This window comes from Daphnia pulex, chromosome 10 (assembly GCF_021134715.1).
Source record: "Daphnia pulex isolate KAP4 chromosome 10, ASM2113471v1".
Classification (NCBI taxonomy): Eukaryota; Metazoa; Arthropoda; class Branchiopoda; order Diplostraca; family Daphniidae; genus Daphnia; species Daphnia pulex.
Genome location: NC_060026.1, coordinates 8,421,721 through 8,434,758, shown reverse-complemented (window position 1 = coordinate 8,434,758; position 13,038 = coordinate 8,421,721). Strand labels below are relative to the sequence as shown.

Below are 13,038 nucleotides of genomic sequence, written 5' to 3'. Positions count from 1 at the left end.
CTGGTTTTCCAACATTTTCGACTTTTCTATCAGAGTTTCGTACTCTACTTGAGTTTGCGGTCGACAACAACGAGGAGCCAGTTATCGTCGGTGATTTCAACATTCATGTTGACGACTCTAACTGCAACAAGGCTCGTTCCTTTAACCAGCTAGTCGAAGAGTTGGGCTGGAATCAGCTTGTCTTGGGTCGTACTCATAGTGCGGCTCATACACTCGATCTCATTCTCACTCGCAGTGGAAGCAAATTCGTCTCCGACGTCCAGGTAGCTGGCCTCGTCAGCGACCACCACCTCGTGATCTGTTCCGTCGGGCTTCGCCGTCCGGTGACGGAGAGAAAGTCATTTTCTTTCCGTACCTACAATTCCATCGACTTGGATTCTCTGCGAGCTGACCTGTCCCAACTACCATTAATTACTGCTCCGGCGTTCGTTCATCAAGACCAAGTAGCGACTCTGGATTCACTTGTCGACCTGTTTCAGGAGATTCGTGGCGTCGTGGAGTCGCACGCCCCGCTGAAGACTAGTGTCGCGGTGCTTCGTGACCCTGCCCCGTGGATAAACTCCGACATTCTTGTTTTTCGGCACAAACTTCGAAGAGCTGAGAGAATCTGGCGTGGTGGTGGATATCTTCAAGGCCATTTTGAATCATACAAGTGCCTTCGCTCTGAATATCGAAGACTTTTATTTAAGGTGAAGGCCGACTATCTCTGTTCTACTATTGCCGACTGCTCTGGCGACCAGAAGAAACTATACAAGATTGTTGACTCATGGCTTGGTCGTTCTAAAGAGCGATCACTCCCGACTCATCAGTCTTCAGCTAATTTGGCCAACGCCTTTTCTTCCTTTTACAGCGACAAGGTAGACGCAATCAAGGATGAACTTATTGGTTCTAGAGCTAGGATTGATCCAACCAGTGTCATTGGCTCGGTTCACTTTTTGGACACTCGAACAGACTCTGATCTGCTCACTGAGTTCTCCATCGTCAGTATCGAGGAAGTCCATCGTGTGATCGTTGCCTCCCCCACAAAATCCTGCGGATTGGATCCTATTCCCACTGGTATCCTTAAGAAGGTGGCCCCACTGCTCGTTCCAGCGATCACTTCCATAGTCAACCTATCTTTCCAGACCGGCGTTTTCCCTCAGATCTTCAAGCACGGTCTCATTACGCCTCTTCTTAAGAAGCCAGCACTCGATAAAGAAGTTTTCTCCAATTATCGACCAGTAACTAATCTCTCGTTCTTGTCTAAAGTTCTTGAGCGACTAGCAGCCCACCAGCTTGATGCTCATCTGGCCAGCCATGAGATCCTTTCACCGACTCAGTATGCCTATCGCCCTAATCACTCGACCGAGACCGCGCTACTGGCACTTCAGAATGACTTACTTCAAGCTGCTAGTCAGGGACATGGCTGTGTCGTTCTTCTTCTCGATCTGACCGCCGCTTTTGACACGATCGATCATGAAATTCTTCTTGATCGAATCTCTTCCCACTGTGGCATTGATGGAAAGCCTCTTGCCTGGATCGCTTCATATCTAAGAAACCGGACTCAATCGGTGATCGTGGATGGTGTTGAATCGGTTCCGGTTCAAGTTAAGTATGGAGTCCCCCAAGGATCTGTCCTTGGTCCTAAACTCTATACCATTTATGTGAACTGTTTACGGCTGGTGGCTGAGCGGTACGGCATCAGCATCGAGCAGTACTCCGACGATACAGCCATCTACCTCGAGTTCGGTTTCTCACGTGACTGTCTCGACCAATTCGACGCCCTTAGGATCTTGTCCGAGTGCGCCGGCGACTTAATCGACTGGTTCTCATTCAACTGGGTCAAGTTGAATCCTTCAAAAAGTGAGGTTCTTTACTTTGCCCCCTCCGAGCTGGCTGGAAAATTAGCTCCACTGCCATTTCGTGTTGGTGACAACCTTGTCACACCTACTACATCAGCGAAAGTTCTCGGTGTTCACCTTAGCTCTGATCTGACGATGGACCGTCAAATTTCGGCCATATCAAGAGCCGCAAATTTTAATTTATATCGGCTCGGCAAAATAAGAAGTCATCTGACAACGGAAGCCACGAAGATTCTTGTGCACTCGCTTGTCATATCACATCTTGACTACGCCAACTCCTTACTGGCTGGACTTTCAAAGGAGAAATTAAGACCTCTTCAATCGGTGCAGGACTCAGCCGCACGCCTAATTCACCGAGGCGTTTTTTCCACTGAAGAGTCAAGATTTCGACTGCACTGGCTCCCTATCCACTACAGGATTCTCTTTAAGGTCCTACTTCTTGTCTTCGACTGTCTGCAAGGAACTGCACCAGTCTACCTACAAGAATGCGTTGCTCTCCACGTACCCGGCCGTGCAGGTTTACGCGCGGAGGCGAGGAGTCTTCGTGTGGTGGCCTCCACTAGAACTCGGGGGAAGAAGAACGCTCCACCAAAGCCAGCCTACCAAAAGCGGTCGTTTATCTCTTATGCACCGCACTACTGGAACGAACTTCCACCAGCTATCCGGTCAACTTCTAGTCGCCAAGATTTCAAGAAACTCCTTAAGACACACTTTTTTACCTTGTCATACCCTTTTTTAACTGCCCGTCACTAAAGCACAGCTCACTTTTAAACCGTCATTTGAACGTATTGTTATTATATGAGAAAGTGCGGTATATAAATGTTAATATACATACATACATACATACGTATCCTAATTCAATTTGAATCTTAGTCAGCTGTTTTTTTTTTCTTTTTATCAAAATGTGACTTTAGATCTACACGGGACTACAGTTTTTGGAATGGGAGAGCATAGAACCAAGTGAGTTTACAAAAGGGGGAACATTTGCGTCTGAATGTCGATTACCACAGCAGTTGGAACACGACGAGTTTGAACCGATAACTATCTTGGGTTTCCACGATACAAACACAGAGTCTGGCGATGGATATAACTTGTACCTCTCTGTCCTACAAATGGTTTATTCGCCAATTGGTATGATCAAAGGAAGATTAAGTAATCTAAACCAATCTCGCAAACAAAAAAGAGTCCGCTTAAAGAGATTGCTTCAACCACCACTAACCACTAAGAACCGTCCTTACGCGTACTGCGCAAGAATATCAGCAAAATAAACTCAATAGAGTAGATTCTACCAATCTGTCGTAGGCAACGGTGATTAAAATGCATCGATTGGGAATCGAACCCGGGCCGCCCGCGTGGCGGGCGCGTATTCTAGCACTGAACTATCCATGCTCTATTTCTGGTATACTTCTTGATACAAAATGAACGACGACAGCCCATCGAGGTCCGCCCAGCGATAAACACCAATCGTGCTATACGCCTTAGAATTTGCCTGGTCGGCTAAAAAGGCCTCTACCACAGTTACGTCATTGCACAGGGGATCGGAACGCCTTCCCACACACCAATCTGACAAAACTCCCCAGGCCGAAGCGTAAGCGGAGTTTATAGGAAATAGTCTCATGGGAGAATTTCTCACTTTAGAGGCCCCACGAAAGCACAAAAGAGTCCTGGCTCAAAACACCATCTTGAGTTGGCCGATTTCAGGTTAGCTCAATGATCCATTCACAAACACTCAAACAGTAAGCGTCTCTTCATTGAACCTTCCTGTCCCGAGTCTTGAGTCCTCCCCCTCAGGTCAAATACCCGTTGAATTGTCTTTGTTGTCGGCTTGGACTCAGTAGAGAGTCCAGGCTTTGTAACTTGTATTTGAGTGGACTTAGAATATTTTTTTTGAATAGGAAATGTTGTAAGTATCTGGATTCAGGACCATTCACCGTTTACCCATTGGGAATTTGCAGACGACATCCGTGTTTAGGCTCAATTCCGCAGATGCCAGAAGACGCAACCGTTGGACCGTCCCATCCTACTTTCAGGCCGCCTCTGATTGTAGCTCCTCGGTGTGGTCGACGTCCACAGCCGGGATAAATCTAGCCCAACTAATTGTCTCCAATTCCAGGAAGTTCAACGATACTAACCGGTCGTATTGTCTATTTACACATCTGGACGAATTCTCATCATTTCGCGCATCGTAAGCATCATCTCACTGAATCTACTGTAAGGAGAAAGTGTACCTTTGTGCGAATGCACCACATATGTGCGGTTACGAACTGCAACCAACATGAGATTTCTGAAACAATTGCTGCATTGGACCAATATTGTGCTGGAAGCAAATTTAACGTTGTTCCAAGATCGATATGAGACAGGTCCACCATTCCTCCAATTTTAGCATTGGGCCAATACGACCTTGGTGGAATATCGGTGGAATATTGGCTCTATCTTGTGCCTGACTCATCTCCATCTTGAAAGACCGTTATTTGAAGCCAATGTTTAACCATGATAAAGAATCATATGTAAACAACAATGTTGTACCAAATCACCATATATGTGCGGTTACGAGCTGAAGCCAATGCAAGGTTTCTGAAACAGACGGTGCATTGGAACAGATAAAAAATGGGGATTGGGCTAATTAATGAAACGAAAACAGATATAGCTGCCAATACAGTTTATAAAACGTGGTAGCAAAGAGCAAACAACTCCAAATTACGTGTTTTTTAAGTTTAATCGTTGTTGACGGCTTCGTCTGCCGTTCCACGTCGTACTTTTTGCTTTAAAAACTTGTCTATGGCAGTTTTCTTAATGGCAGTGAGTTTCTTCCTATCAGCGACCCCACCGTCCTCATCCGCTGCATTAGCGAAAGTGTCTAATCCCATTTCCTTTAGAATGGTGTCGTTTGTCAACTCTTGGCTGGTGTTGCTGGCCCAACGCCAAATTATGTCTAAATTAAAGAGTAAACAAAAAAGATTAAAACAGGTAGAAAAAAGGGAATTGCTTTAAAAGTTTACCGATTACAAAGGAACAAATCATCTACATATCAGTAAAGACGTGTTTAACTTTAGTTTTTTTACGGGGGAAGTACATCATTCTGAGCTCTTTAGACATAAGGCTCTTTAATACATTTCTGACAATAGCCTTTAGGCTCTTGTTGGTCCTCACCAGGGTCAGGACGTTTCTGATTTGTGTCTTTAGCGTTGCATCATTCCTCATCTTAACTTCAAGTTCCTCGAAAAACGTCTGAGTTGTCACAGGCAACTCATCGGCACAGTCAGTTGAGCATGGCGAGCCATTAATTGGTGTAGGCAGGTTGGTAGCGATTTCAAGTCTCCTCGTCATGAACAAGTCAGTCAGCTGCTGTATTCCCATTTTGATCTCAATAAGCATTTTTGCAACGTCAACCTGTACCAACATTGCTTTTTCTGCCTGCTGGATTACTACAACAACAAACAAGTAAACAAAAGAAATCTTTAGTAGTTGTCACTTAGGTGTACCAATAAAGACATTTTCCTTACCCAATATGTCTTCATCGCTTACAGAAATAACATCCTGTATTACCTCGTCGTTTTACACCAAAATTTCTCTGGTTTCTCTCATTTGGACGTGAGCACACCCCCTTCTATCGGTTGAGTTACCGTTTCATCTTCTGGTCTCTTCATCTTGTTCGTGAAACACCCCCTCCCCCTTCTTCTTTTGCTGGATGAGTTCCCGTTCTGAAGGCGTATTTCAGTCATTTGAATTCCTTTCTTTCACCTCGTCCTCTGACGTAGATTCTTCAGAGCTATTGTGATCTAGATTTTCAGAACTCTTTCTAAAGGGACAGAAGGGTGAGCTTGTTACAGAACAGACGAATCAGACTCTGGCTTTTCAGCAGGAGTTACTATACCACAAATATAAAAAGTTATAATCTGGACTTACAGTTTCATAATTCAAATTATTACATATCGTACCTTTTGACTTCTGGGCTTTGGTTACAGTCTTATTTGATGTTGCCGTTGTTAGGTTTTTTAGAGCTTCTGCAATGAAGAAAAAATAGTATGCTATTTCACCATATCACCTTCAAAACCCGTATAGAATCACCTGCTTGTGTTGTAGAGCCATCACCCTTTTCCTTATGGTTACTCTCTTTCACTTTTCGGTTCCGAGTTAACTTTATTTCCTGAAATACACAAGGCAACATGAACACTGTATTGAGAGAAAAATATAACAAAATTCCATAATGAATGTACCTTGGGGAATACGTGGAGCTACAGGTGTAACTTGCACTACTTGTTAGACTTCTTTGTTGCCGGACGCTCCGATGATGATGATGAAGGCTCGGCATAATTAGTATTTGGCAGTTTCGTTTTGGTTCTGTTTTTTACAAAATTAGGTTCTGGGAAGGGGCATAATTAGCCATTTCACTTGTTTGGATCAAAAACACAATATTGTTGCAAAATCGGATAACTTGGTGGGCCATGGTGGAAATCAACATCAACTGACGTGCCTGATTCACGGGCAAGAAACAATATTGCTCGCAATATTGCCCAATATGTCAAGCCTATGTTCATTTCGGTAAGGTTAGCGTTGGTTAATCTATTTAAATGAATGCAAATGGGGTCACGGCTTGAAAAATATTGGAATTACGTTTTAAACAGCCAGGCCAATATGCAAATTGGGCCACGTTTGAAAAGTTAGGTTCAACCAATGTAAGTACCCCGCTACCAACCTAATGTCTGTATGCACCATTGAGATTTTCATGTTTTGTACATCGCAGATAACCAATGTATCCAACAAATAATTTGTAATGAAAGGATTTCAAGATTAGTTTAGAATAGGGACAAGTTTCTGATAGGTTAACCAACATTCCGCTGACACCGATTTTCTCAGCTTAGACCAAAGCAGACATAATGATGAAGAGTTTGGTACCGCATTTGGTCAAACTTGCCAGTCCAATACAAAAATTCTAATCATAGCCACAATTTTGCCAACATTACATATTAAAGTGAGGATTATTCGCAGTAGTTGAATTCCTACATTGGTTTAGCATAGGACCCAGCTTGAAAATTACACTGCAAAATTTAAGTTACATCGGTGAACCAACCTTCTGCAAATACTGCATTTCTGTACGACATTGATCTATGAAATGACGAGCTGAATACAACATTACGCCAAACTCTGAAATCCATATGGGGAAATACTAGTGTTATTATTTATTATTTATTAGTTGTTATCATTGCAAAAGACGGAACCCAATTTTAAAAAGCATTTTTAAAGCATCTTCACGTGACCCCAGAAAGTTTCATATGGAAAAGCAGAGAAAAAATTAATTAAGTGAGCCATCGATCTCAAGTCATCAACTAAATGAATGAGTGAATGAACATTGTGAATGAGGTGGTTCTTGCTATAAATTTCTCCAAATTGAAAAGTAAAATATTGCAAAAAATCTTGAGCCAATTAAGAGTAGGTTTTAGACAACGTATACTAGAGCAGAGAATACAAATTTCCAACTCTTAATACAAAAATGGGTTTACTTTTCTGTTTATAAAATTCCCTTGAAGATTACTGGTCCAATATGAAGAAAAATTTTACGCAGTTCGTTGGCTTTTAGCTGATTGGGATATTTGGGATATTCATTCCCTTATAAAAGACACCGTAGTTCCTAAAATATAACGATAGTAATTACATCGAATATCAAGATTTCGTGGAGCAACGGTAGCGCGGCTGACTCCAGAAGTCAGCTGTTTTTTTTTTCCTTTTATCAAAATGTGACTTTAGATCTACACGGGACTACAGTTTTTGGAATGGGAGAGCATAGAACCAAGTGAGTTTACAAAAGGGGGAACATTTGCGTCTGAATGTCGATTACCACAGCAGTTGGAACACGACGAGTTTGAACCGATAACTATCTTGGGTTTCCACGATACAAACACAGAGTCTGGCGATGGATATAACTTGTACCTCTCTGTCCTACAAATGGTTTTTCGCCAATTGGTATGATCAAAGGAAGATTAAGTAATCTAAACCAATCTGGCAAACAAAAAAGAGTCCGCTTAAAGAGATTGCTTCAACCACCACTAACCACTAAGTACCGTCCTTATACGTACTGCGCAAGAATATCAGCAAACTAAACTCAATAGAGTAGATTCTACCAATCTGTCTTGGGCAATGGTGATTAAAATGCATCGACCGGGAATCGAACCCGGGCCGCCCGCGAGGCAGGCGAGCATTCTACCACTGAACCATCGATGCTTGCCCCTCACGTATACTTCTTGATACAAATTGCACGACGACAACCCATCTATTGTAGCCGACTATCATGCCTAAGCTTGTTAGCTTTTATTACGAAAATCAAGGCTTGTGGCGATCAAAAGATCCAAGGAAATATAAAAAAATAACCTGACTAATCTGACTGACTCTTTCAAAAGACTAAATGTGTTCGTGTGATAATCAATCTTACCATCAGAATCTATTCCTTTATAAAAGACACCGTAGTTACCAAAATATAAAGATAGTAATTACATCGAAAATCAAGATTTCGTGGCGCAACGGTAGCGCGCCTGACTCCAGATCAGGAGGTTGCGTGTTCAAATCACGTCGAGATCAAGCAAAATTATTTTATTTCTTGTGAAGGTATGTTTAGGCTTTTAAAACGGATACAACGTTCAAATAACATTAATCACCATTGTTTCTATATCTTGTTATCTCAACACACATGTATCCTAATTCAATTTGAATCTTAGTCAGCTGTTTTTTTTTTCTTTTTATCAAAATGTGACTTTAGATCTACACGGGACTACAGTTTTTGGAATGGGAGAGCATAGAACCAAGTGAGTTTACAAAAGGGGGAACATTTGCGTCTGAATGTCGATTACCACAGCAGTTGGAACACGACGAGTTTGAACCGATAACTATCTTGGGTTTCCACGATACAAACACAGAGTCTGGCGATGGATATAACTTGTACCTCTCTGTCCTACAAATGGTTTATTCGCCAATTGGTATGATCAAAGGAAGATTAAGTAATCTAAACCAATCTCGCAAACAAAAAAGAGTCCGCTTAAAGAGATTGCTTCAACCACCACTAACCACTAAGAACCGTCCTTACGCGTACTGCGCAAGAATATCAGCAAAATAAACTCAATAGAGTAGATTCTACCAATCTGTCGTAGGCAACGGTGATTAAAATGCATCGATTGGGAATCGAACCCGGGCCGCCCGCGTGGCGGGCGCGTATTCTAGCACTGAACTATCCATGCTCTACTTCTGGTATACTTCTTGATACAAAATGAACGACGACAGCCCATCGAGGTCCGCCCAGCGATAAACACCAATCGTGCTATACGCCTTAGAATTTGCCTGGTCGGCTAAAAAGGCCTCTACCACAGTTACGTCATTGCACAGGGGATCGGAACGCCTTCCCACACACCAATCTGACAAAACTCCCCAGGCCGAAGCGTAAGCGGAGTTTATAGGAAATAGTCTCATGGGAGAATTTCTCACTTTAGAGGCCCCACGAAAGCACAAAAGAGTCCTGGCTCAAAACACCATCTTGAGTTGGCCGATTTCAGGTTAGCTCAATGATCCATTCACAAACACTCAAACAGTAAGCGTCTCTTCATTGAACCTTCCTGTCCCGAGTCTTGAGTCCTCCCCCTCAGGTCAAATACCCGTTGAATTGTCTTTGTTGTCGGCTTGGACTCAGTAGAGAGTCCAGGCTTTGTAACTTGTATTTGAGTGGACTTAGAATATTTTTTTTGAATAGGAAATGTTGTAAGTATCTGGATTCAGGACCATTCACCGTTTACCCATTGGGAATTTGCAGACGACATCCGTGTTTAGGCTCAATTCCGCAGATGCCAGAAGACGCAACCGTTGGACCGTCCCATCCTACTTTCAGGCCGCCTCTGATTGTAGCTCCTCGGTGTGGTCGACGTCCACAGCCGGGATAAATCTAGCCCAACTAATTGTCTCCAATTCCAGGAAGTTCAACGATACTAACCGGTCGTATTGTCTATTTACACATCTGGACGAATTCTCATCATTTCGCGCATCGTAAGCATCATCTCACTGAATCTACTGTAAGGAGAAAGTGTACCTTTGTGCGAATGCACCACATATGTGCGGTTACGAACTGCAACCAACATGAGATTTCTGAAACAATTGCTGCATTGGACCAATATTGTGCTGGAAGCAAATTTAACGTTGTTCCAAGATCGATATGAGACAGGTCCACCATTCCTCCAATTTTAGCATTGGGCCAATACGACCTTGGTGGAATATCGGTGGAATATTGGCTCTATCTTGTGCCTGACTCATCTCCATCTTGAAAGACCGTTATTTGAAGCCAATGTTTAACCATGATAAAGAATCATATGTAAACAACAATGTTGTACCAAATCACCATATATGTGCGGTTACGAGCTGAAGCCAATGCAAGGTTTCTGAAACAGACGGTGCATTGGAACAGATAAAAAATGGGGATTGGGCTAATTAATGAAACGAAAACAGATATAGCTGCCAATACAGTTTATAAAACGTGGTAGCAAAGAGCAAACAACTCCAAATTACGTGTTTTTTAAGTTTAATCGTTGTTGACGGCTTCGTCTGCCGTTCCACGTCGTACTTTTTGCTTTAAAAACTTGTCTATGGCAGTTTTCTTAATGGCAGTGAGTTTCTTCCTATCAGCGACCCCACCGTCCTCATCCGCTGCATTAGCGAAAGTGTCTAATCCCATTTCCTTTAGAATGGTGTCGTTTGTCAACTCTTGGCTGGTGTTGCTGGCCCAACGCCAAATTATGTCTAAATTAAAGAGTAAACAAAAAAGATTAAAACAGGTAGAAAAAAGGGAATTGCTTTAAAAGTTTACCGATTACAAAGGAACAAATCATCTACATATCAGTAAAGACGTGTTTAACTTTAGTTTTTTTACGGGGGAAGTACATCATTCTGAGCTCTTTAGACATAAGGCTCTTTAATACATTTCTGACAATAGCCTTTAGGCTCTTGTTGGTCCTCACCAGGGTCAGGACGTTTCTGATTTGTGTCTTTAGCGTTGCATCATTCCTCATCTTAACTTCAAGTTCCTCGAAAAACGTCTGAGTTGTCACAGGCAACTCATCGGCACAGTCAGTTGAGCATGGCGAGCCATTAATTGGTGTAGGCAGGTTGGTAGCGATTTCAAGTCTCCTCGTCATGAACAAGTCAGTCAGCTGCTGTATTCCCATTTTGATCTCAATAAGCATTTTTGCAACGTCAACCTGTACCAACATTGCTTTTTCTGCCTGCTGGATTACTACAACAACAAACAAGTAAACAAAAGAAATCTTTAGTAGTTGTCACTTAGGTGTACCAATAAAGACATTTTCCTTACCCAATATGTCTTCATCGCTTACAGAAATAACATCCTGTATTACCTCGTCGTTTTACACCAAAATTTCTCTGGTTTCTCTCATTTGGACGTGAGCACACCCCCTTCTATCGGTTGAGTTACCGTTTCATCTTCTGGTCTCTTCATCTTGTTCGTGAAACACCCCCTCCCCCTTCTTCTTTTGCTGGATGAGTTCCCGTTCTGAAGGCGTATTTCAGTCATTTGAATTCCTTTCTTTCACCTCGTCCTCTGACGTAGATTCTTCAGAGCTATTGTGATCTAGATTTTCAGAACTCTTTCTAAAGGGACAGAAGGGTGAGCTTGTTACAGAACAGACGAATCAGACTCTGGCTTTTCAGCAGGAGTTACTATACCACAAATATAAAAAGTTATAATCTGGACTTACAGTTTCATAATTCAAATTATTACATATCGTACCTTTTGACTTCTGGGCTTTGGTTACAGTCTTATTTGATGTTGCCGTTGTTAGGTTTTTTAGAGCTTCTGCAATGAAGAAAAAATAGTATGCTATTTCACCATATCACCTTCAAAACCCGTATAGAATCACCTGCTTGTGTTGTAGAGCCATCACCCTTTTCCTTATGGTTACTCTCTTTCACTTTTCGGTTCCGAGTTAACTTTATTTCCTGAAATACACAAGGCAACATGAACACTGTATTGAGAGAAAAATATAACAAAATTCCATAATGAATGTACCTTGGGGAATACGTGGAGCTACAGGTGTAACTTGCACTACTTGTTAGACTTCTTTGTTGCCGGACGCTCCGATGATGATGATGAAGGCTCGGCATAATTAGTATTTGGCAGTTTCGTTTTGGTTCTGTTTTTTACAAAATTAGGTTCTGGGAAGGGGCATAATTAGCCATTTCACTTGTTTGGATCAAAAACACAATATTGTTGCAAAATCGGATAACTTGGTGGGCCATGGTGGAAATCAACATCAACTGACGTGCCTGATTCACGGGCAAGAAACAATATTGCTCGCAATATTGCCCAATATGTCAAGCCTATGTTCATTTCGGTAAGGTTAGCGTTGGTTAATCTATTTAAATGAATGCAAATGGGGTCACGGCTTGAAAAATATTGGAATTACGTTTTAAACAGCCAGGCCAATATGCAAATTGGGCCACGTTTGAAAAGTTAGGTTCAACCAATGTAAGTACCCCGCTACCAACCTAATGTCTGTATGCACCATTGAGATTTTCATGTTTTGTACATCGCAGATAACCAATGTATCCAACAAATAATTTGTAATGAAAGGATTTCAAGATTAGTTTAGAATAGGGACAAGTTTCTGATAGGTTAACCAACATTCCGCTGACACCGATTTTCTCAGCTTAGACCAAAGCAGACATAATGATGAAGAGTTTGGTACCGCATTTGGTCAAACTTGCCAGTCCAATACAAAAATTCTAATCATAGCCACAATTTTGCCAACATTACATATTAAAGTGAGGATTATTCGCAGTAGTTGAATTCCTACATTGGTTTAGCATAGGACCCAGCTTGAAAATTACACTGCAAAATTTAAGTTACATCGGTGAACCAACCTTCTGCAAATACTGCATTTCTGTACGACATTGATCTATGAAATGACGAGCTGAATACAACATTACGCCAAACTCTGAAATCCATATGGGGAAATACTAGTGTTATTATTTATTATTTATTAGTTGTTATCATTGCAAAAGACGGAACCCAATTTTAAAAAGCATTTTTAAAGCATCTTCACGTGACCCCAGAAAGTTTCATATGGAAAAGCAGAGAAAAAATTAATTAAGTGAGCCATCGATCTCAAGTCATCAACTAAATGAATGAGTGAATGAACATTGTGAATGA

The 13,038-nt window shown here is 41.9% G+C and overlaps 1 non-coding gene across 1 annotated transcript; it reads left to right on the top strand.

Annotated features, from left to right (window-relative positions):
- Positions 1-8,342: 8,342 nt before the first annotated feature.
- Trnaw-cca lies at positions 8,343-8,414 on the top strand. Its single transcript has one exon. It is a non-coding gene; the product is annotated as a tRNA-Trp (tRNA).
- Positions 8,415-13,038: the final 4,624 nt, after the last annotated feature.